Source organism: Grammomys surdaster, unplaced genomic scaffold, assembly GCF_004785775.1.
Source record: "Grammomys surdaster isolate TR1022 unplaced genomic scaffold, NIH_TR_1.0 273, whole genome shotgun sequence".
Classification (NCBI taxonomy): Eukaryota; Metazoa; Chordata; class Mammalia; order Rodentia; family Muridae; genus Grammomys; species Grammomys surdaster.
This window is the reverse complement of record NW_021604714.1, coordinates 474,715-499,304: the sequence shown is the minus strand read 5'-3', so window position 1 is coordinate 499,304 and position 24,590 is coordinate 474,715. Positions and strand designations below refer to the sequence as shown.

At 48.6% G+C, this 24,590-nt stretch overlaps 1 protein-coding gene across 1 annotated transcript in view; it reads right to left on the bottom strand.

Moving 5' to 3' along the window:
- P4ha1 (prolyl 4-hydroxylase subunit alpha 1) overlaps positions 1-22,116 on the bottom strand; it is a 78,198-nt gene extending 56,082 nt beyond the window's left edge. Inside the window, exon 1 of the mRNA XM_028776807.1 lies at positions 21,973-22,116. The gene's annotated coding sequence lies outside the window, so the exon portion shown is untranslated. The remainder of the gene's footprint in view (positions 1-21,972) is intronic.
- Between the last annotated feature and the right edge of the window lie 2,474 nt (positions 22,117-24,590).

The following is a 24,590-nucleotide window of genomic DNA, read 5'->3' as shown; positions in this document are numbered from 1 at the left end:
CCAGAGTGCAATAACTAGCAAAACATTAATTTTTTTGAGCATATAAGATGGTTAAGACCACAAGATAACTACATCCCCTGAATTCCACCAAGAATTGGAACACATGACTTAGACTTCAGAAGAGGAACCAGAAGTCAGCAGAAGTTTTAATGAATGCTTAATGAAGGCAAGCATTTGTTTGAACTTCCTGACTGTCTGGTACTATAAGACCATACCACTATACCCAGCTCCTAGGACTTTATGGTCAGCCATTAGATGACTTCTTAGTCAGGGCTACTATTGCTATGACGAAACATCGTGACCAAAGAAACTTGGAGAAGAAAGAGTTTCTTTGGCTTATACGTCCACATCACTGTTCATCATCAAAGGAAGTCAAGACAAGAACTCAAACAGGTCAGGATCCTGGAGGCAGGAGCTGGTACAGGCCATGGAGAGGTGCTGCTTACTGGCTTATTCCCACATGGTTTTCTCAGCCTGCTTTCTTATAGAACCCAGAACCACCAACCCAGGGACAGCATCACCCACAATGGGCTAGGCCTTTCCCCATCAATCACTAATTTTAAAAATGCTCTACAGCCAGATCTTATGAAGGTATTTTCTCAACTGAGGTTCTCTCCTTTCAGCTAACTCACTGGTATCAAATTGACATAAAACTAGCCAGCACTGATGGTATCATATTGGTTAATTTTGGAGATACAGCTTTGCTCTATAGAATAGGCTAGCCTTGAACTTTCAGCAATCCTACTACTTCAAGCCCCAGAGTGCTAGGAAACAGGTATGCACCAGACTCCCTCAGCTGCAAATAAAACAGACTCGGAAAGGAGGGGAGTGTTGTCAGGAGCATATTGCCTTCTACGAAATAGTCATTAACATGATGAAATCTATTTTTATTATTTATGGATTCAACAAGTATTTGAGCACATGCACTGTACTAGGACTTGTATCAGTGTTAAAAACATGGCGGTGGTTATGTCATAGGCATGTATGGAGTGTGGTGTATAAGTAGTGTGCTAGCCCTACAAGTTTCATTCCTCCTCTTCCATCAGTTCTGTGGCAATGTAGCATCCTTGGAATATAAGAAGTCCTGGGTACTAAGTATCCAAGCTTTGTAATTAGCAGGGGGAGAGCCAACAGTATGCTGTGGAGTGTTGAAAATGCTTGCCATCTAACATTTTGGTGAAACCCAGTTACATTTGAGAAGAATGATTCTGTTCAGACACAGGCTCTCACTCGGCTGCCTGAAAGATTTGTAGAGCTTGGCAGCTCAGCGCATTCTTCCACCCAAATGAATTTATCAAGAGTTCAAACTCACCCGGCAAGAATGCCAGAAATCTCAGCTTTCTATCCCGTGAAGTGTAGCGGAGTTTCAGAGAGGAAGGAGGCTCTAGGACTGAGAATCAGTGGGCTGGATGCCTGGTCGGCCACTGAGCATGTAGAGGAATCCCTTCATGAACCCCGATGGTTGCGATAGTGTGCCTTATGCCAATAAAATCACGCAATCCACATTTTGACCTTGGAATATGTTAATTGCTCTTTTGGGTCCTGGCTTCCAGCTGAGTATCACTTTAATCTTGGTATCTGTTAAGCATTACTTCCTGTTTGGGGAGAGAGTGCTGGGAAAGAAACCATTGCAATCTGCCTCCAAGTGGGAATATGGGGGTGGGGTAAGATGAACAAGGCCTTGATTCATATTCCAGGATGCCTTCAATCCCTCCATCTCCTTCTGCTGCCTCAAGAGAGATGGGATTACAGGTGTTTATCACCAAATTTGGTCCTGCAGTTTGCTTTAGAAGGGAAGTATAACTGGGAGCCTCCCAGTATTACATTGTCCTTGGGTTTGCAAGAGGACAGGGCTCCTTACCAATGGACTAAAGTTGTCTGGGCTTCAAGTAAACCATTTCCTACTCCCATCTGCTAAGGGCTATTCCTTGTTCTACATAACATAAAACAATATCCAGCAGCGTGCTTAAGGCTTAGAGAATAAGCTTCAGATTTTCCAGTGTGTGGTAGTGTTTTTTGTTTTTGTTTGAAACAGTCTCCTGTAACTTAGACTGCCTTGGAATTTGCTTTAAATGACCTTAAACTTCTGATCTTCAAGCTACTTCCTTCACAGTGCTGGGATTAGAGGTGTGGGCCACCATGTCTAATTTATACACTTCTAGGGATAGACCCCAAAGCCTCCTCTCCTGCATGCTAAGTAAACATTCTACCAACTAAGCTACACCCCTGGCCATCTATGCCTTTCTTCCTGGTGTCCCTTCCTGGAATTTATCAAAGGATGAATAAAAAAGCTGAATCTCCCATACTTGAATGCTCACCCACTTTATCTGTCTGCACACACACATACATGAACACTGTAGCTTTTCATGACAGAGACAATTATTCATCAATGGCTCTCCAGCTCTAGCATGACGCTTGGCACATGATAGACTTGAATAAGTATCTGTCTGCTCAATGAATGAATAGTCACATCTTTAAATACACGATTGTCTTTATTCAACCACTATAAGGCTAGGCTGGAATTCAATGACTCAAGGCTCAGTTTATGCCCTTAATTCAGAACCTCGGGTGGTGGCACACACCTTCAATCTCAGCACTCAGGAGGCAGAGGCAGGTGGGTCTCTGAGTTCGAGGCCAGCCTGGTCTACAGAGTGAGTTCCAGGATGGCCAGGGCTACACACAGAGAAACCCTGTCTTGAAAACAAACAAACAAAAACAAAAATGAAAGCAAAAGCAAAAACAAAAGGAAAAACTCAGAACCTGGAATCCTCTGGGGTGCATGGTGACATGGTCCAATCTCAATGATGTGCTGAGACAGAGGGGAGACTGCACACCATTCCACAGTGCCCTCTTGTGGATCCCTGACACAGTAGCATGGCCAAACGTCTCCGGTCACACTACCATCTGAGAGTTCATCATCAAAAGCAGTTATGGAAGGAACTCAAACAGGGCAGCAACTTAGAGGCATAAGCTGTCGCAGAGGCCATGGAGGAGGGCTGCTTACTGTCTTGCTCCTCAAGGCTTTCTCGGCCTGCTTTGTTACAGCACCCTGGACCACCAGCCCAAGGGTGGCACAATACACAGCGGGCTAAACAATCCCATACCACTAATTAAGAAAATGTCCTACAGGCTTGCCTACAGTCTAATCTTTTTTTTTTTTTAAGATTTTATTTATTTATTTTATATATATGATGAGTACACTGTAGCTGTCTTCAGACACACCAGATGAGGGCCTCAGATTCCATTACAGATGGTTGTGAGCCACCATGTGGTTGCTGGGAATTGAACTCAGGACCTCTGGAAGAGCAGTTAGTGCTCTTAACCACTGAGCCATCTCTCCAGCCCTCGCCTACAGTCTAATCTTATGGAGGCATTTTCTTTACTAAGGACCCTTCCCCTCAGATGACTGTTAGCCTGTATCAAGATGACATAAAACTAGCTAACACAGGCACACAAGTTCACACAAGAACCACGCCACAACACCATGTGTACTGGGTGGTTTTGTGTGTCAGCATGACACAAGCTAAAGTCATCTAAGAGGAGGAAATCTCAGTTAAGAAAATGTCTCCCTAAGAGCAGCCAAGCCTGTAGGGCACATTCACAGTTTGCGCATGCTTGGCCTAGAGAGTGGCGCTATTTGGAGGTGTGGACTTAATGGAGTAGGCGTGGCCTTGTTGGAGTGGGTGTGGTCTTGTTGGAGGAAGTGTGTCACAGTGGGCGTTATCTTTAACACCCTCAAACTAGCTGCCTGGAAGTCAGTATTCTGCTAGCAGCCTTCAAATGAAGACGGAGAACTCAGCTCCTCTTGCACCATGCCTGTCTGGACTCTGCCATGCTCCCACCCTGATGATAATGGACTGAACCTCTGAACCTGTAAGTCAGCCCCAATTAAATGTTGTCCTTCTAAGAGTTGCCTTGGTCATGGTGTCTGTTCACAGCAGTAAAACCCTAACTAAGACAGGCATTTTTCTTAATTAGTAATTAATGGCCCAGTCAATTGTGGGTGGTGCTATCCTTGGGCTACTGGTCCTGGGTTCTATAAGAAAGCAGGCTGAGCAAGCCAGTAAGGTAAACAACATTCTTCCATGGCCTTTGTGTCAGCTCCTGTCTCCAGATTCCAGCTCTGCTTGAGTTCCAGTCCTGACTTCCTCCAATGATGGACAGTGATCCGGAAGTGTAAGCTAAATAAACCTTCTTCTCCCCAACTTGCTTTTTGATCATGGTGTTTCATCACAGCAACAGAAACCCCAACTAAGACACCATGCATCAGATGCATTGGCACACATGATCACGAGTGAGCCCTGAAGCAGTGCCATGCCTCATTCATATGGGCATGCATGTTCACAAGCGAGCCTTGTCGTAGTACTGGGACACCAGGGCACTCCATGGTGGTGTGGGCATGCTGCATATTTGCATGTAGAGCATGCGAGGCACAATGGCACGGCAGCAGGAACATGTGTAGTCATACACGAGCCATGCCACAGCACTGTGTCATAGTGACGTAGGGCACATGTGTTCAGACATGTGCTATGCTTTGATGCTGTGCTATGGCAGTGTGGGCATGCATGTTCACATGCAAACTGTGCTGTAGTGCCATGCTGCATCAGAGTGAGTATATAGGTGTACACTCAGCCTGTTACATAGCAGCATACAGAGGCAGTGTGGGGCACATGTGGTCACATGCAAGAAGTCCCACAGCACCATGCCATGGTGGCATTGTCACACAGAACCGCACACAAAGTCTACCATGGCAACATTTCTCAGTGACAAGAGACCTGTGTTCACACACAAGTCCTCCTACAGTGTCACATATGTGTGTTCATGTGAGAGCCATGCCACTGGTGGTGTTGACATGCATGTTCACAAGTGAGCTCTTCTGTAATACAGTGCTGTGACAGCATTGTCGTGCTTGATCACGTGCCATGGCACCATCACTTGGTGGCATTTACATGCGTGATCAAATCCAGGTTGAGCTGTGGCACCATGTAGTAGCAGTGTGGCCATGCATGTTCACATACATGACATTCCAGGGAATCTTGTAAAAGCAGTGCTGGCACACATGTGTCTCCAATGCCATGGCACAGAGTCATGCTATGCTTTGTGTGTCAACATGGTTGTCCAAGCATCTGTGATAAGATGCCACAGAACATCTTGGGTGTGATCACACATGTCCATGTACTGTGGCATGCTGCCTCAGCATGTCAGAGCATTATGGCTAGCATGTGAAAATATGTGTACATTCTACTGCAGCATAGCTCACATAGCTATGTGTGAGCTCATATGTGAGCATTCCTAGCTCACATATGAATATACTTGTCTCCACTTCCACAGCTTGATGCCATGAGGTGACATGTAAACATGTGTGCTCACACAACCACCACATGGTACCGTGGCCTGGCTAATAGGTCATTTTGTGTGACGTTATGGAATAATGTCATGGATCACATATGAACATGCATGCCCATGCCTTCATGGCAGGGCTCACATGTGAACATTCATTCCCTATGCCACAATGACAACTGCTAGGTCACACACTGAGTGTGATCATGCCAGCCCACACCACCATGGCATGGCACATTAGCAGGCCTTGCATGTGAATATGAATACTGACACTGCTGTGGCATATTGTCATGGCACGGTTCATGGGTGAATACATGTGTCCACACTGCTGCAGTACTCCGTCATGGCACAGCCCATGTATAAGGACGTGTGCCTATTTTTCTGTGGCATGATGACCTGGAATGGCCCATATGTGACCATGGATGCTTATACCACTTTAGCATGGCATCACGACATATAACATACATGAATACACATGTCACCACCACCATGCATGGCACCATGGCATACTTCATGTGTGAATACACTTGTCCCCTGCCATCATAGCATGTTGCCATAACATGGCTTGTATAAGAGCATGGCACATGGTCATGACATGTCTCACATATGGAAAAGTATGCCATTCCTTTAAAGCATAGAACCTTGGAATGACTTTGTGGCATGGGTCAGTGTTTGAACATGTATGCCTAAGCCACCATAGCATGGTGCACCCTTCATGTTTGAGCAGTTGTTCCAGCTGCTGAGATTTGGTGTCACGGAATGGCTTATGTATAATTACATGTGTCCACACAGCCACAGCATGGTGCCTCATAATAGCTCATGTGTGATCGTATGTGTCAATGACACCATGTCAATGACACTGTGGTGCAGTGGCAAACATGTATGTTAACAAGTTAACATGTACGCCCACAGTGAGGCAGCACAGCACCCCAACATAGCTCATATATTAACACACACAGGCTCACAATACTATCGCATGTCATAGCTCATATGTGAACACATGTGTCACTTCTGATGAAGTAAAATGCCACAGCACACTTATCATGTAAACACATGATCATACCAGTGACACTACAGCATGGTTTGTGTGTCATTAAGCGTGCTAATGCTGCAGCAACATGGTGCCATAGCACAACCTGAATGTGATCACCTGTGTCATCGCAATTGGGACATGATTCCTCAGCATGGCTCATGTGTGATCATGTATGCCAGTGCTACCATGATACACCAACATAGCATGGCACCGTAGAGCTCACTTTTGAACATGTATAATCATGCTTTTGTAGCAGAGTGTCATGGTAGAGATTGTATGTGAACACACGTTTTAATGCTACTGAGGCACAGCACCATTTTATGGTTCATGTGTAAACACATGTGCCCATCCTGCAGCAGCATGGTATGATCACAGCTCATACATGATCATGTGTGCCCATGCCACCATGTTACAGGTAACATGTGAACATATATGACCCACTTAAGCTGCATGGTACCTTGGCATGGTTCATGAGCAACCATATGTGCCCATGCCACTGAGGCACATAGTCACAGCACAGTTGGTTGTGAACACATGTGCCCATGTTGCCTCAGCACAGCCCCACAACATAGCTCACCAATAAACATGTGCGCTCATGGCAGCGCAATGCAGCACTTTTGGCGTGGATCATTTATAAAGACACATGTTCATGCCTTCAAAGCATGGTAAGGTTCGTGTATGAATATATATGACCATGCTGTTATGGCACAGTGCCATGTCACAGCTCTCATGTGAACACATGTACTCACAAAAACATGGTATGATACTTCCACATGACTTATGTATAAACATGCATGCCTACAATACCATGCCATTCCACCAAGCATGGTACCATATCATGGTTCACATGTGAACATGTGTGCCCACATTGACATGGTACAATACTATAGAGCAGAAATCATGTGAGAACATGCTTGTCACTATTGTTGTGGTCCAGTGCCATGGTATGGCTCACATGTAAATATGTATGCCCACATCACATGGTATAATGTCATGGAATGGATTGTGTGCAATCAAACATGCTAATGCTGTTGTAACACGATAGTGTGGAACATTACAGGTGTATTCATACATGGTACCATACCAAGGCAGTGTGGGCATGTGTTTTCATATGTGTAGGTACACATGTTCACATGCAAGCCTGTGCTGTAGAGCCATGCCACGATGGTGTAGCATACCTGTTCACAAACGAGGAGTACCATGCTACAGCAAAGTACATGGTAGAATATTCACATGGGAGCTATGTCATGTTTCCATGCATCAGTGGTGTGGCCACACATGTTCACACATGAGTCGTGTTGTAGCACCATGTGCTGTAACTTTGGGCACATGTGTTCACAAGGAAGACATATCACAGAACCATGTCACAGTGGCATCTACACTCACACACGAGCTGTGCCACACTGCTGTGCCTTGGTGTCATGTTATGCCTGTGCACACATGAGATGTGCCGTAATACCATGCCATGCAACACTGACATGCATGATCACACATGAACTGTGCTGAAGCACCATGTTGGGTGGTATGGGCATACCATATCTGAGATGTACCACATGACCATGCTGCAGCAGCATTGACATGCTTGATCACATGTATTCTCTTGCTGTTGCTGCAGCATCATGCCATGGTAGTATTGCCACAAATGATCCCGTGTAAAACACTCTGTGGCATCCTGCTGCAGCAGCAGAGACAACACTGCCACCTGCTGGCCTGGGTACAGTGCGTGCATGCATTCTGTGTTCAGGAATGCCAGTTTACATGACTGCTTTGTCCGAGCAGTGCTATGATTTGGCACACCATGCCTGTTTGCATGCCTGTTGTGCCCCAGCATTGCCACAGGATGGACCGTGTAGGCTTATTTGCACAAGCTCTGTGCAAAGCCTATCAGGTGATAGAACAGGCATGGTTGTTAGTGCCCGCTGTGTCCGAGTGTCACCAGGCTGTGGCATAGACACATCTATTCAGTGCATGCTGTGCACCATCGCCTGGTGACATTGTCATGCCTGTTCATATACCTGCCATGTCCCATCACTGCCTTGTGGGGGAATGTGCAGAACTCTTCATGTCTGCTGTGTCTCAATGTGGCCACCTAGCAGCACAACATACCTGTCTGCTCACCTGTCGTATCCCAGTGAGTGTGTACGGCTGTTTACACACTTCCGTGTCCACTGCCTCCTCGTGGCATGGGCATACCTATTTGTGCATACTTCCACGTCCAGCACCGTGGGCGTATGTTGGGAATATGTGCACATGTGTTTGTGTGCCTGCTGTGTCTCTGCACTGCCCCCTGGTGGTATGGGAATGCCTGTTTGCACACCTTCCCAGCATCATTACCTGGTGATATGGGCATTCTGGTTTGAGCCCCTGATGTGTCCCAGTGCCACCGCATGGCATCATGGGAATGTCTGATTGGAAGCAGTTTATGTGCAGCTCTGCCACATGGCAGTGCAGACAGTGTTCTACAGTGTCCCTGCAATGCTGCATAGCGTGTCACAACATGAGCACACCTATTTGCACACCTGCTGTGTTCAAGTGATGCCACATGGCTGTGCAGGTGGGCTTGTTTGCATGCAGTGTGGACACATCCATCCATGCGCCTACTATGCCTCCGGGATGCCACTTGGTGGCACAGGCCTGCCTGATTGCATACCTTCTGTGTTCAAGCCAACACTACTAGGAGGTGTGAGCTCAACTCTTTGCACAACTGCATGTCACAGCACCTCCACATGGCAGCATGGGTGTGTATGTTTGTCTGTTGGCTGTGTCCCAGTCCTGCCAGATGAAAGCATGGCATGCCATGTCCCAGTGCCACCATACGGATTTCAGCACCCTTGACATGTCTCAGCATGGCCACGTAGTGACACAGGCATACCGTTCGCGTACTTTCCTTATCCTGTACAGCCTAATGGCAATGCAGGTTCTCACAGCTAGTCCTACTACCTGGCAGCATAAACGTGCCTATTTGCATACCTGCTGTGTCCTGACACTGCCACCTGGCGATGCAGGTGTGTTTGTGTACCTGCCATGTTCCACTGCCGACACATGGTGGGACAGGCACACCTGTCTGAATGTTTGCTGTGACTACCACCACCGTGTTGCAGCATGGATACGCCCGTTTGTGTGCTTGCTGTGTCCCAGCACCAACAGCCGACGCAAGCTTTGCATGCCAGCTAGGTCCGAGGCTGCCACTTGGTGGTGCAGGCATGCCCATTCCCTGCTGCTGTGTCCCAGCATTACCATGTGGGAACCACCATGCCAGTTTACATACCTAGCGTGCCCCGCCAATGTAACACGGTGGCGCAGCAGGATGGGCCACTCATGTTTCATGTCCCAACATGGCCACGTGGTGCAATGCACAAGGCAGTTTGCACACTTGCCACGTCCTGCACCATGATGTGGTGCCACAGGAAAGCCTGTTCATGCTTTCCATGTTCCAGCCAGCTCCCACCACTTCACAGAACCGTCATGAGCGTGCAAATGCCATGTCCCAGTTCGGGCATGTGGTAGCACAGGCACACTGTTGGCACAGATGCCATAGCCCAGAGCAGCCACATGGCGGGTCAGGCACACCTTTGGGCTCTCCTGCCACATCCCAGTGTCATGTGGTGGAGCAGGACTGTATAGTTGCACAGCAGCTTTGACCTGTTACTGCCACCAGGTAGCAGGGTCACGCCTGTTTGCCCTCATGCTGTACAGGACCACTACATAGTGGTGCGGAGGACCTGTTTGAGCACCTGCCCTGGCTCAATGCCGCCATGTTGTGACGCAGGCATGCTTTTTTGTGCCCTGCTGTGTCCCAGCAATTCCATGTGGCTTTGGATGAGAGCCTGTTGGTGTCCCAGTCCTGGAACATGGCTGCAAAGACACACCTGTGTGTACCTCCTGCCTCATGATGCCAGATGGGGGCACAGGCATCTTGGGCACATGTCTACATGCCTGATGCATCCTAGCCCTACCAGCTTGTGCCTGTTTGCATATCTGTTATGGCCTAGAGCTGCTGCATGGCCATACAAGCACATATGTTCATCCCTGCCATGTTCCGGCCTACCACAAGGCCTCTACCACCTGTCACTTTGCACACCTTTTATGTTATAACAGTGCAACGTGGTGGCACAGCACACGTTTGCACACATTTCATGTCCCAGCATGGCTGGCACACCTGCCATGCCCCATGCCACCAGGTGGTGGACCAGGCATGCATCTTTGTGCCTACCATCTCCCGGTGCTGCCAGAGCCACCAGTTCACATACATGCTGTGTGCCAGGGCCAGCACCTGGTGGCATGGGCAGATATGTTCATGTGCCTACCATCACTCATCTCCATTATGTGTTTATACTTGTTGTTTCCCAGAACCCACCTCGGCAGCCTGGGTACCCAGGTCTGGATGTGAGATGTACCCCAGCGCTGGCATGTTGTGGCACAGGCTCACCACGTTCCAGCACCACCACTTGGTGACAAAAGCACACCAGCTCTCCCGCCTGCAGTGCCCTGCAATGCTTTATACGGTGTGGTAGTGTGGCCATTCTCGTTTGCACACTTACTGTGTCCCAGCAGCCTGGTAGCACAGGCATGCCTGTTTATACGAGGGCTGTGTTGTGTGGCAGTGTGTGTCACACCTACTATGTCCCATCTTGTTGTTTGTGTGTGTCTTCCTGTTTGAGTGCCTGCTGTTTCCCAGTACTGCCTTGAGGTGACGTGGGAAGAATGTCACATGGGTCTGCTGTGTCCCGACACTGACCTCTGGGGGCACAGGCATGGGTGTTTGCATGCTCAGTGACACTACATGGTCGTGCACTGCCTGTTCATGTATCTGCCGTGTCCCAACACTGCTATGTCTGGATTCACGGATTCACACACCTGCTGTGTTCCAGCGTTACCAGATAGCAGCCTGCTCTGTGTCCTGGGGCCACCCCCTAGCAATGTACACCATCAACCTATTCACATGCCTACAATGTCCCAGTGCTGTCAGCATCGGAACACCTGTTTGCACTTGTGCCGCGTCTAGTGTCCCCGAGCCACATGGGAGTGCAAGCATGTCTCTTTGCACTCATGCCGTGTCCCAGTGGTGGCACTGGCTTGCGTGTTCTTGTGCTTGCTGAGTCCCAGGACTGCCATACAGTGGGTTGGCAGATGTGGGTCTTCCCGCTCTCATGGATTGTTGGCTGATTTGGTCCAGTGGGAGCGGGAGACGGGGAAGGCCGGTTCGGGGTGGGGGGGGGCAGACCTGTGAGTAAGCACACTGGGGGAGGGAGGGGAAGGGGGCTGTGAGTAAGCACACTGGGACCAGCTATCAGGAGGCAGATCAACTTTACTCAGAACGATTCAAGGCTTATAAGGTTTTGGGGGGCGGAACTGAGGGTGGAACATCCAGGATGGGCAGTGGTCATTGGCTGAGGGCTTAGGGCATCGAAAGCCTCATGAGCATAGGGAAGTATTTCAGGACTCTCAGGTTTTAGCTGAACAGGTTTTATCAGGAGAAAGGAAATTGATCCTGTGATTGAATTAAGGATGTGTGATGTTCCTCAGGTAGAGGTGTGTGTGTGTGTGTGTGTGTGTGTGTGTGTCAAGGAGGTGATTAGAATTCTCCAGACAAGGTCAGAAAAGGAAAAGCCCTGCTAATGAAGGGAGTCTTCCATTACCTGCCGACCCCAGAGCTATCTGGTCAGTGGTGGACGCTGGCCTTAATTAGAAGAGTTTTCCCACAGGCACACATGTTTGTACACCATCTGTGAACTACCACTGAAATGGGGCAGTCTGACCAGGCATGTGGGTGTGGTGAGACCATTTGTACGCCTGCTGAGGCTCAGCACCACCATGCGATGCTGCAGTCATGTCTGTTCATACCTGCAATGTCCCAGCACTCCACTGGGCATCCTGTGCATGCCTGTCTACACACATGACATGTTCCAGAGTACCAACCCATGGGGTCATGGGCAGGTTTGTTTACATGTCTGCCAAGTCCCAGTGCCACCATGTGTCAACACAACACACCTGTTCTTATGCCCCATTGCAGTCACCTGGCAATGCTGGCTTGTCTGTTTGAGCCTCTTCCATGTCCTGGTTAACACTTTGTGTGATGTCCCAGCGCCGTGATATGTAAGTGAGACATGCTTTTTTCCACCTCTTTCATATCCCACACACCACTGAGTATGGCTTGGACTTATCTGTTTACAAACTTGCTGGGTCTAACCACTACCACATGAGGTCTGGGCATGCCGGTTCACATGTCTGCTATGCCCCAGGGCCAAACCATGATGGCTTGGATTCATTTGTTTATACACTTGCCCTGTCCCAGTATTACCACACGGCAGCCTGGGCTCACTGCTGGTATGCATTATTTTCTAATGCCACCTCATGGTGGCATGGGCTTGCCTATTCACCATATCCCAGTACTGGTATGAGGAAGCCTGGGCATGCCTGTTCACATGTGTGCCGTGTCCCACTGCCAACATGAACACAACTGTTCACACCGTGCTAGATCCAAGTGTGACTACCAGGCAGCACAGTGGCATGCCTGGTCACACTCTGGCACAGTTACAACATGGACCTCCCGTGATGACTCGGGCTTGTCAGTTCATTCACCTGCCACGTCCAAGCTCTATGATGTAAGCAAGGCCGTGACTGCATGCACACTGGCTGCATCCCGGCACTGCCACACAGCAGTCTAGCCATGCCTGTTTACAGCCTGCTGTATTTCAGTACTGGCATGGGCAAGCCTTATGGCAACCATGCCATGTCCCAGTGACGCCACACGGTGGTGCAGACACACGGCTTTACACACTTTTCATACCTGCCGTGTTCCAGCACTGTCCCTTGCTTGTGCAAGACCATCTGTCAAACACCAGCCCTGTCTATTGCCGCACGGTGACCTGGGCATGCATGCTCATATGCTTGCTGTACCACAGTGCCAGCCTGTGTCAGCCTGTGTCAGCCTGTGCCAGACTGTGCCAGCCTGTGCCAGCCTGTTTGAAGACTCCTGTTTGCGTGTCTACTGTGTCCCAGCACCTCTATGTGGTGATACATGCATACTTATTTGCACGACTGCAGTGTGCAGCATTTCCATTGGGTATTACAGGTATACCTATGCATGCACTTGCTGTGTCCTAGAGCTGCCACATGGCGGCGCAGGCATGCTTGTTACTGTGCCTGCTGTGTGAACACCCGTTTGCAGGCCTGCTGTGTCCCAGCACTGCCACATGGTGGCGTGGGCTTACATGTTCATATCTATCCTTATCCCAACACTGCCATGTAGCAGCACACGCATGTCTTGTTCGCATGCCCATTACGTCACAGGGCTACTACAAGGAGTCACAGGCACGTCTGTCTGTATGCACACCTGATAGTCACACACCTCACCGTGAGGCAGCCTGGTCCTGCTTCTTCACATGTAGGCTGTGTCGGTTTCCATCATGTGGCATCCTATGAGCACCTTTCGGCATGCCTACCATAGGCCAGTGCTGCTATGTGGTGGCACTGCTATGCTCATTTGGACACCTGCCACGTTCCAACACTACCGTGTGATAACCTGAGCATACCTATGCACATGCATGTCATATACCAGGGCCGCCATATATTGCCCTCGGTTTTCCTACTTGCATGAATGCTATGCTCTAGCCTTCTATGTGGCAGCCTGGACCTCACTGTCCACAAGCCTGCCATGTCCCAACACTACCATGTGGCAGCCCAGGCACGACTGTGTGTATAGACTGCACATATAACTGTTGTGTGCCCAGCATGGTCAAGTGGCAGCCTGGGCTAGCCTGTTTACACATATGCCATTTCCAAGTACTGCCACTAGGTGGTGTAGCTTCACTACTCTGTACACTTGCTATGTCCCAGCATCGTCACGTGCTGACAAAGGCTTACCTGTTTGCTCCACCACGTGTAACACTAGCATACCTATTTGCACACCTGCTGTGTCCCTGGGCTGCCACACTATGGCCTAGGCATGACGGTTCATATGTGTGCTGCTTCCCACCTGTGCTGAGAGGCTCACCGGTTGGCACGGTTTCTGTATCCCACTGCTGACCCCTGGTGGTGCTGGCTTGCCTGTTTACACACCTTCTGGGTCCCAGCGCCATCACCTAGCAGGGTAGGCATGTCTGCTCACACCTGTCCTGTGTCCCAGTGCCTTGACATGGAAGTGTGGTCGTGTCTATTGGCATCCCTGCTGTATTTCTGTGTAGGGTACTTGGACTGGGGACCAGAGGAACGGGCATGGGACTGGTGAGGTGGAGCGTGTTCAAACCCCAGAAATCTCAGAGTTTGAGAAAGCAGAATTAGAACTATTCCTTCCCTATCTCCATGCCTGCTTTGGGGCACATAACTGCAACCCCCAACTAAGATGATCACTGCTAGCTGGTCACGTAGCACAGCCCCTGGAATTCTTCCCCCATGCAAACCAGCACCTTAGCCTCAGTCAGTAGAATGCATTAACCCCCAAATCCCATCCTATATCCCAAGGCTCATATAATCCCTGTCTGCACGGAACACAAAGCATTTCCTCAAGGATCATCTGAGACTGCCTGTTTTTACTGACCCGGAACACCTGAAAGAAGGCTCTCCCCCAGGCACATCCTCACCACTGGACCTTGGACCAACCTGCCTGGCCAGGCTCCCGGTGCTCACAGAGGCTCACATTCGAGCGCTGGCTGCCAGCGTCGCATCCTCTACACAGGACTCAGGACTCTGACCACTTGCCCTGTGCTGGCCGCTGGAACCTCTCTATTCCTTTTCTAAGAGCTGTAACATATCCAGTATTCCTGGCTGGACCAGAGCCCTGTGGAACCAATTCATTCTGGACTCTGCCTCACCCTCCTCTGTCTGGCGTACAGCAATGTCTGACACCCCAGAGGGAAGGGACAGACTGTAGACTCCACCCATTCTGGACTTTGCCCTGCCCAATGTGAGCTGGTATATCAGCATCCTACAGGAGAAGTAGAATCTGGAACTGCACATCTGTACTACTGTGTGTGGGCCTGGGTGTGCTTACCCTTGCCATGTCTCAGGGTCATCATGTGGTGGCATGGGCACCCCTGCTGTGTCCCAGTACTGCCATGTGCCAGCCTGAGCATGCCTGTGCACACACCACACACGAGCCATATCCAACACCAACACCTCTTCGCAGCTGTGCCAGTATGTCCCAGTATGGCTAGAAGGCGGTACAGGCATGCATGATCTCGGTCCTGCTGTGTAAAAACTCCACCATTTAGTGGCATAAACTTATATCTGTGTGTAAATCATGTCCCAGTGCCACCATGTAGGTTCACGTATATGCTTCTTTGCAAAATGTCACATCCCAGCCCCATCATGTGACAGCTGGGGCAGGCCTGTTCACGTGTATGCTGTGTCAGTGTTCGCTGTGTGGCAGCCTGTGAACACCTGTTTGCATGCCTGTCATGTCCCATGGCCGTTTGCACATCCTCCATGTCCGAGCACCACCGTATGGCAACGTGGGCAGGCATGTTTGCGCAGGTGCCATGTCCCCGTGACAATGTGTGGTGGCACAGACACATCTGCACCCATTGGTGCCGTGTTCCCACACGGGCCTGCCTGTTCACATGCCTGCAGTATCCTGGTGCTGCCGCCTGGCTCATCTCTTCATACCAGCGCCTTGCTGTGCCCAGTGCTGCCACATAGCAATGTGGGTCTCCCCGTTCACATGCCTGCCATACCGCAGTGAGGATCCACGGCAGTGCAGGTACACCTTTCCATACCTGTGATGTGTCCCACTACCAGCACAGGGCGGTGCCTGCATACCTGTATGCATGCCTGCTATGTTTCAGGGCCACCACATGGCAGTCTTGGCACACCTGTTTACATACCTGCCGTATCCGAGTCCTGTCATGTGGTGGCCTGGCAGTCACATTTGTACACTCGTTTTGTCCCATGTACACAACATGGCAATCTACACACACTTTTTTGTTGTTGTTATTTTTGCGTGCATGCTGTTTCCTAGTGCTAGCACGCGGTAGTGGGGGCATGCCTACCCCGGTGCCACCGTACGGCCACACGGGTACTCCTGTTTGTGTGCCATTTCCCAGCACTGCCGCGTGCCAGCATAGCACAACTTTTCATGTACTGCAACGTCTTAGAACAGCCAAGTGTTGGTGTGGGAATGCCTGCATGTCTCCAGGCTGCACCTACCATCATACACACACACACCTGTTCACATACCTGCCGTGTCTCAGGGCCAACAAGCGGTGACATGGGCAGGGTTGTTCTCATGTCTGCTGAATCTCAGCACTGCTGGGTGGCAGTGTGGCCACACCTGTCCTCACACATGCTGTGCCCCATTATCACCACCGGGTAGTGCGGGCTCTCTTGTTTGCACACTTTCTGTGTCCCAGTGCTGGAAGCTTGTTGGATGGGCGTGCCTGTTCACCAAGTCCTAGTGCAGAGTCATACAAGTGTGGGGATGCCTGTTTGCACCCCTGTATCCCTGTGCTACCTTGTAATGCCTGGGTATGCCTGTTTGCAAACTCGCCGTGTCCCAGCACCGCTACATGGCCTCCTGGACGGGGCTGTTCACACACCTGCAATGTCCCAGGGCCACTACATGACAGCCTAGGGTTGTGTGTTCACATGTGTGCCATGTCCCAGCATCCCCACACAATGGCCTGGGCTCATCTGTTTCCATGTGTGCTGTTTCCAGTGCCAACACATGGCAGCAGAGGCATGCCTGTTGGTACCCCAGTACTGTCACGTGCAGCCTGAACACACCGATCCATACACATGCCATATCCAGCACTGCTCTGTTGCTACATGGGCACATCTACTTACACTTGTGGTATGCCCAGTGCCATTAAGTGGTGGCCCCTGGGTATACCTACTTACATGCCTGCCATGTTCCAGCACTGCCACACGGTGGCATCAGCATGCATGTTCATACCCACATAGTGTCCCAGAACTGGCACGTGGTCTTGTTTGCATGCCTGCTGTGTCCCAGAGCAACCACATGGAGCACAGGCATGCTTGTGTGCAAACCTGATGGTCTGGCACACACATTTGGTCACATGCTTGTCACATCTCATCACCACCAAGAGGTGGCAGTGGCACACTTGTTTGCAGATGTGCTATGTTCCAGTGCTGCCACCTCACAGCAAGGACACACCCGCTCACACTGGGTCCCATCATGTCACTGGTGCTTCAGTTAGCCCACTTGCTGTATCCTATGGCCACCACACTGTGACATGGGCACACATGTTCACATGTCTACTTTGTCCTAGGCCAAAACGTGGTGGTCTGGCCACACCTATTTACACATCTTCCATGTCTCAGGGCCACTACATAGCTGCAGAGGCATGCCTGTCTGCAAGTGTTCTGAGTCAACGTACCACCTAGAGGCCTTTTCTCATCTGTTTACACAAGGGTTGTGTTCCAGTGCTATCACATGATGGTGTGGATCCACTTGCTCACAGGCAAACTACATCCTAGCGCCACCACATACACCTGCTCACAACCCTGCCATGTGGCAGCCAAGGCATGCCTGCCCACACAGGTATTGTGTCACAGCGCTACCATGTAGCCGTCTGGGCGCAAGTCTTTGCATACCTGTTGAATCCCAGCTACTCCCTGGGGCAACCTGTTTGCACGTGTGTCATGTTAGGGCACTGCCACTTGGCAGCCTGTTTGCATGCAAGGCCTTTCCCAGCAGCCCCGTGTGGTGGCATAGGATACTTGTTCACGTATCTGCCATGTCTCAGCACTGCCATGTTTTAGCATGGGCACTCCTGTTTGGATGTCTGCCATGCAAATGTCTCTACATGGTGGCCTGGACACATCTTTTCACATCCCTGCCTTGTCCCCAGGGCTGCCATGTGTTGACTGGGGTAAGCCTTTTTTGTATGTGTGCTGTCTTCTGGTGCCAGAGCATGGTGGCCTTTATTTGCTTGTTCAGGGTTACTTGTGAACACACACACACACACACACACACACGGGGGGGGGGGAACAGGCAGAGAGACAAAGGATCACATACACATAACTTAAAATACAAAGAAATTATGAATGGCACAGGCATATGGGCAAGCATCTGTAGTCTCAAGACCAGGAGCCAGGAGATCAAGAGTTCAAGGTGTCCTTGGGAACCTAGTTGAGTTAAGGCTATCCTGACCTACACAAGACCACGTCTCAAAAATAAACAATAGCACTGCCACATATACAACAAAACAAAAGGAAATGGTAAATTAGATAGTCCTCAGGATATATCACACTGCGGTGTGAGGTCTAAAGGCCTGCATTGGGTGGGGCTGGGAAATGCAGCTCAGCAGGCAGGGTCCTTGCCTAGCATGTGCAAAGCGCCCCCTCCATCCCCAGCACTGTGTAAGCCAGCCAGCTCCAGCTACATGGAAAGTTCATGGCCAGCTTGGGGTACGTGATATTCTGTCTCAAAACGAAACAAAAATTCTTTTGCCCTGCTCCCACCCCCCCTTCCCTCCAAAAAACAAGAAAAAAAAGGAGAAAGGAAGGAAAGAAGGAAGGAAGGAAGGAAGGAAGGAAGGAAGGAAGGAAAAAAAGGAAGGAAGGAAGAAAGGAAGGAAGGAAGGAAGGAAGAAAAAAGGAAGGAAGGAAAGAAAGAAAGAAAGAAAGGAAGGAAGAAAGAAAGAAAGAAAGAAAGAAGGAAAGAAAGAAGATAAGAGTTGAAACCCACAGAAGCCAGAGGCAGCAGTCTGCTGCTGCTAGTTTGAATGGGGGCTTTCCTGGTTTTAGGAAGCTGTTGGTTACTGGCCTGTGGATGTGGATAGTGTCTTGCGCCTCAGGGCTTACAAGGGCTTCAGAGCTTAGGCAGGATGTCTGCTTTTAGCTTGTTAAGGCTGACCACACTCGTGTGCATTGAGACACAGGCACGGTTCCACCAGGTGAAGCATGTGGGTTTGCTTTGTTTCAAATGACATTTATTTATTTGTGTGTGTGGTGGGGTGAGGTGAGGGTCAAGCATGTGTGGGGAGTCAGAGGACAACTAGCAGGAGTTGGTTCTCTGTCACCAGCCGAGTCCCAGGGATCCATCGGAGGCTGTCCAGCTTTTAGCAAGTGCCTTTACTTCCTAAGCGGCCTTGCTGGCCTCTGCTGTGTGGTCTTTATTTACCTTCATGGAGAGCCCTCAGCATTCCTGGCAAACAGGCTGCCTTGTGCTTTCTAGATTGTGTCCTTCATTTTCCCTTCCTTGAGCAGCCCCTTATCATGAAACCCTTAGGGTTGTAACTCTTTGGGAACACGATGCGGTTGGCATTGCAGATTACCTCTTTCACAGCTGTGGACCATGATGAAACTCAATAAAACAGCCTTGCTAGGACACTTCAAGGCATTCCTGCTGAAAATATGCTGCTGGGGGATTGTGTGGCCCAAAAAGATTTCCTTTCAAAGTCTCCCCTTCAAAGAGCAGAGATCTGGGCTGGAGGTGGAATGCTTGCCTAGCGTGCCTGGCTTGCCTAGTTCTGCATGAACTATACACGGTAGGGCATGCCTGTGATTTCAGCTCTAGAGAGGCTTACAACTTCAAGGTCATCCAGGGCTACAAAGGGAGTTTGACTCCATCTTAGGATGTAGGGAGGGAGGAGGGGAAGAGAGAGAGAGAGACATGGGGGGGGAGGGAGAGAGAGAGAAAGAGAGAGGTGAGAGAAAATGGAGAGGGGCAAGGAAGAGCAAAAAGGGGAAGAGAGAGAAGAAGGAGAAAGGAGGGTGGAGGAGAAGGAGGAGGAAGAAAAGGAAGAAGAGGAAGAGAAAGAGGAAGAGAAGGAAGAGGAAGAAGAGGAGGAAGATGAGAAGGAGGAGGAAGGAGAAGAGAAAGAGGAGGAGGGAGAGGAGGAGGGACAGGACGGGGAGGAGGAGGGAGAGAAGGAGGAGAGAAAAAAGGAGGAGGAGGACAGGGGAAGGGCAGGGCTGCAGACACCTGACCCAGGTTGATAATTCAGATTCTCTTGGGAATGTGAAATCTAAGTGCAGAGACTCATTCTGGCCAGTGTGCAGCAACATCAAGAGCCAAGGTCAGAAAGACGGTCCGGGCTGCCCTGGTTCCTGCCTGTCTGCTGTCCTAGCTCTTCCTGTCACCTTCTGAGCCACCCCAGAGTCCTTCCAGTAAGCTGTTCTTGCTCCTAAAGCCCTGGATATCAAGCAAAACACCCAGGCTGGGCTTGGACATGCTCCGTGGTTAAGGATGACTTTGAACTCCTGGGGCTCTTGCCTCCATTACCCCCATTCTGGAAATATAAGCAAAAGTTACTTTCCTATTGCCATGATAAGACACGGTGACCAAGGCAATTTATAGAAGAAGGAGTTTATCAGGGGCATACAGTTTCAGACAGTGAGTCCATGACCATCATGTGGGATGCATGATAGCAGGAAAGCAGGCATGGTGCTAGAGCATTTAGCTTACAAAGAAGCAACAGTTAACTGGGAATGGGATGGGATTTTGATACCTCAAAGCCCATCCCCAGTGACACACCCCCTCTAACAAGGCCACACCTCCTAATCCTTCCCAAACAGTTCTACCAACTGGGGACCAAGACTTCACATATATGAGCCTACGGGGACTACTCTCATTCAAACCATCACATTCTACTCCCTGGTCCCCACAGGCTTGTGGCCATATCATAATGCAAAATGCATCTAGACCAACTTCAAAAGTTCCCCTGGTCTTTTATCATCCCAAGACTGTTTAAAAGTTCAAAGTCTTATCTGAGACTCAAGGCAATTTCTTTTCTTTACTTTTCTTTTCTTTTTTAAAGAATTATTTATTTATCTTATGTATATTGTAGCTGTCTTCAGACACACCAGAAGAGGGCATCTGATCTCATTACAGATGGTTGTGAGCCACCATGTGGTTGTTGGGAATTGAACTCAGGACCTCTGGAAGAGCAGTCAGTTCTCTTAACCACTGAGCCATCTCTCCAGACCTCAAGGCAATTTCTTAAGTGTAACCTTATAAGCTGGTCTTTGTTACTTTGTGGGTTCTCCTCTTTCCCATCCTTTACCACCCCCACCCCATTTTACCCCCTAACAATAGATAGGAGTAAAACGAGGATAGAGAAGAGAAGAAGAATTAGGAGAATCCCTGAATCTAATTTCTTTCCTTTTGTTTCTTCTTTGACTACAGTTACTAATAAACAACAACCAACCTCCCTAAACAAACAACTACCACTACCCTTGCCTCTCGGGCCCTAGCATTTATGTACTCTCTGAAAAGTTCCCAGAATTCCAAACATCCCATAATCATAGAAATTATCTGCTGCTGGCAAAACCACGCTTCTGTTAGAGCACGAGGCAAAGGATAGCCAGCTGCCATGGACAGTCCAAAGCAGCCCCATACGGCTACCCCGGGAGTAAAATGAAAGCACATTCTTATAATATTTCTGTGTTTTTTAAAGAAACCAAAATTCCAGAACTCTCAAAAATGTCACTATAAGACCTCTCGTAAAATCAAAAAACAAATAGCATGTTTTCAACATGTAATGACAGGGGACATACATTATTATTCCAGATTAATAAATTTGAGGCACAGTAAGTAAATATTGGACTAAATCAAGACTAAACCCCAGCAGGGTAAACTTTGAATCATATAGCTCTATGTCCAAGGTCAAAAGACTTAGATGATCCCATCCTACCCGTTTCGATCACTGCCGCACACTTCTCTCTCTTGGGCTGGTTCCACTTCCTGTATGCAGCTCTCCTTGGCAGATATCCCACCGCTCTGGTACCTACAACGTCCTGGGGCCTCTGATACAACCCGGGCTTCCGTTTCACAGTTTTATGCAGTGGCCTCTCAGGTCAGGTCTCCGCCCAGCGACTCCCCTGGTACATGCCCAGTCTCAGCAACTTTCCTTAACTGCGGTGGAAGATTCCAGAAGCCCTTTACTCATGCCTCCTTCCTGACTCTAAAGCCAGAACCATGTGACCACGCGGCTGATGCTGCCAAGTTTGACTGCCTGCCTGGGAATGGACTGAATTACATCTGCACAAGTCTTCCTTTGCTGCACAAGCAACTCTGTACAAGTTGGAAGCTTAGCTGGTTGGGAGTCTGCGGTCTTGCTTTGAGGGCAGCACTCCTATTATTTAACTTCACACTAGGCCTTTGTCTCTTTCACAAGCCTTAGCTCCAACATTAAATTTGCTGGTGCTCTTTTTCTACTCAAACTGTTATATTATTTCATATATATGTATGTGTGTGTGTACAATAACATTAAATATAACATATGTAATATATTGTAATATATAATAATATATAATATGTACATGTATGTATCTGTATGTGCACATATATGTATAGATGTATGTATATATTATTAAATAGAGCAATATATATACTGTAATTTATTGTAGCTCTGTATAAGGTTATAAAGAGTAATAATCATGGGACAGAATCAATATTTGACTATCTTGTTTTGATATCTCTTTTGCTAACAAATTTAGCTCAAAACTATTAAATATCCTTAGCCTCTGGGAGACTTTTAAGACTTGGGCTAAAAGCAGCCAATTATCCTTTGCCAAACACCACAAAGATGGTTTCTAGCCCAGTTGTTAACTTTGTTCCCCGCTGAAACTTTTTGAGCAGGGCCTATATTTCCACATGGCTTTCAGTGAAATTGTCTTCCAAGTTCCTCCTAAGATGCCGTGTTTAAGCCCCACTTACAGCATTCAGACACAGTAATAAAGTTAGATTTAAAAAAAAAATCAAAACCCAAATGGAATGAAGTGACCTCTTTCATCTATTCATTACTATGAAACAAAGTGCTTACCATCCTTAACTTAGGGCTGTTTGCAAGGCTCTTGGGTTTTGAACTATACCCCAGATCGCATGATGCTGTGTCATTTCAGTTCAGTGACTCTCTTTAACAGAATTTAGAAGTCAACAAATGGATGCAGTAGTTCAAAACAAACAAAAAAAAAACCTAGCAAGTAAAAGCATTCCCTTGAAATGTGCTATAAAAAGATGAAAACAGAAAGGCTTTTAACTGAAAATAAACTGCATTTCTGTCTTAGTTACTGTTTCATTGCTGTGAAGACATGTAAGGAGCCAGGCAAATCTCATAAGAGAAGCACATGATTGGGGTAGCTTACAGTCTTAGAGGATCACCCATCATCATCACAGCAGGGAGCCACAGGTAGGAAGCTGGAGTAGTAGCTGGGGTGGGGGGCTGGCCTTTTGAACCCTTCAAAGCCCTCCCCCAGTGACACACTTCCTTCAGCAAAGCCACACCTCCTCTAGCAAGATCACACACCTAATCCTGACCAAACAGTTCCACTAACCAGGGACCAAGTGTTGAGATAGATGAGAGAGAGTCTATGGGGATTCCTGTTGATGCCACTACAGCTGTAGGCGCCACCACACTGCAGCTTTTCTGTCTCCCTAGAAACCTGCCAGAAACTCCAGGGACTGAAAACAGCCTGGATCTGTACTCGGGAAAACACGTGGGCCTTTGACTCCCCTGAGAGCTGGCTTTATTTGGCTTTTACATTTTTGCTATTTTGGGGGGTGGGGCTGGTGGATGGGCCATTTAAACAAGGCTCTTAAGTAGCTGAGGCTGGCTTTGAACTCCTGACCCTCCTGCCTCTTTCAAATGCTGGGATACAGGCATTGTCTTAGTTAGGGTTTCCATTGCTATGAAGAGACACCATGATCATGGCAACTTATATAAAGACAAACATTTAACAGGGTCAGGGCTTCAGTTCATTATCATCATGGTGGGAAACATGACAGCGTACAAGCAAACATGGTGTTAGAGAAAGAGCTGAGAGTTCTACATCTTGATCACAGGCAGCCAGGAGGAAGTTCTTAAAGCCCACCTCATAGTAACGCACTTCCTCCAACAAGGCCACACCACCTAATAGTGCCACTCCCTAGGCCAAGCATGTTCAAACCACTACAGGCATGTTGCTCCAACTCTTGCCTGGCTCTGGTTTAAACCCAGCACTTCCCTTTCTCAAGGGTTACTTAGTTGTGAGATTTTTTACACATGTGTATAAAGTGTTAATGATACCATGATTTGTATGGGTTATATGGATGGTATGCTCAACAAATTATCAGTGAACAAAAATTCACTTTTAAAATTAAACATAAGACAAAGACAACTTGGTTTAAAAAGTGGTGTGTGTGTGTGTATGTGTATGACACATACACAAACATTAAAGACCCCACCCAGCACAGAAATCTACACAAAGGAAAACACAAGATTAATGTGAGAGAACAGATTTGTTAAGAGAAGCCTCGTCACCCTCATCTGAA